This window comes from Hibiscus syriacus, unplaced genomic scaffold, assembly GCF_006381635.1.
Source record: "Hibiscus syriacus cultivar Baekdansim isolate YM2019G1 unplaced genomic scaffold, ASM638163v2 tig00110503_pilon, whole genome shotgun sequence".
Classification (NCBI taxonomy): Eukaryota; Viridiplantae; Streptophyta; class Magnoliopsida; order Malvales; family Malvaceae; genus Hibiscus; species Hibiscus syriacus.
The window spans coordinates 5,301,480-5,303,010 of record NW_024062764.1 but is presented as its reverse complement, the minus strand read 5'-3'; the positions used below and the strand labels follow the sequence as shown (position 1 = coordinate 5,303,010).

At 37.8% G+C, this 1,531-nt stretch overlaps 1 long non-coding RNA gene across 1 annotated transcript; it reads right to left on the bottom strand.

Moving 5' to 3' along the window:
• Positions 1-218: 218 nt before the first annotated feature.
• Positions 219-1,531, bottom strand: LOC120129630. The gene is made up of 4 exons (XR_005516760.1): positions 1,213-1,531; positions 1,065-1,115; positions 731-798; positions 219-349 (listed from the first exon to the last, which is right to left on the bottom strand). It is a non-coding gene; the product is annotated as an uncharacterized LOC120129630 (long non-coding RNA).

Below are 1,531 nucleotides of genomic sequence, written 5' to 3'. Positions count from 1 at the left end.
TAGTTATAGGAAAATTACTCGTATTCGGTTATTTCCTAACATGTATATCAAGAATGGAAGAAAAATAGTTGAACCAAATACCTAATGCCGACAGGCTACGAATAAAGAGGTCTTGTGAATTTCCTGGATCAGGCTTTAGTATAATAAAATAATCAATTGAAAAGGTGTGAAATGAAAAGATAAAGGAACTACACAAATACTGCAAAGAAGAAGCTTAATAAGTCAATAAAATACCATAAAACGATCTACTCAATAAACCACACAAACCTGAAACTGAGTGTGGCGTTGGAGCCTGTTATGGTTTTCTCCATAACGACTATCATCTGGCCGGATGCTAGGTTCCACATACCTTCAATATAAAACCCCTAATTCTCCATTAGTTATTAGATATTAAAAGCAAAATGATGCATAGTAGACGTTGTTCAGTATCATAACAAGAAATTAACTATTGATGTGTTCTTTCAAAAAAAAAAAAATCGATTATGTAAACATAACACTAAACCTTACACCCTAAACTAGAAGAAAACATGATTAAATGGATGAGTCCATGGAGCACATGCCAAATAACCTGCGGCACAAACTTCATAACATCCCCCATTCTATATAAAACGATATGTATAACACGCCCAAAAAAGGTGTAATCATTAAAAACAGACTCAAAAACACAAAGGGTTAAAATGAATAAGAATTTATTGAAGTACAAGAAACTTGCAATCATTAGCATACTTACGCAACATTCCATGGTTCTGGACCAAGAACTCTTAAGTATGTTAATGGATTCATTGTTCCGGCTCCAACCTACTCATTAGAAACAACACCTTAACGAATACTGGCTGCCAACTAACAATAACTCAAAAAACCCGAGCAAGTAAAAGTAAGAAAAAAAAACGTAGATAAAATGATGATAAACACAGTAATGTTAAATGAACTTGCAATTGAAAATGAACCTAAAAATCCGCCTCAAATAAACTTTCCAGCACAAATTACAAAGGAAAAATAAGAAGAATACGATAAAAAGCATTCGCGGTCACGGTAAGGAAACTAGGACGTTACAGTTACAATACCTCAGTGTTGCTGCATTGCATTATAGCACATCCAACCGACGCCCAATATTCCTATCAAATTAGCAACGAATATACATAATTCTCGTCACTAAATACTTAGAGTGCGATCACTCATCAGTGTAACGCATGCGAGCAGTATTTATGAAACCTGGAGTCTTTGAATAGCTTGTTGAAAAGTGAGAACAAGAGCTTTCTTCCGCTCTCCATCACCGGAGTCTGTTGAGGAATTTTTTTGAATTGAAGAAGTGTGAAGAGCAGCGGCGGTGGTTGTTTGACGGAAGTGGCGGCGGTTCAAAGGCGGCAGCGGCGCGTGGAGGTAACATTGGGCTTAGCGAGACGGAGGAGAGCGAAGTGAGGAGCGTTGGGCCTGAGAAAGGAAATGACTAAGGGAAAAGCGAGAATGGCCATTGCTGGAGAGCTCTTTGTGTGGGGCTTGGATTAAGCCTCTGGCTTATCACAAACGAAGA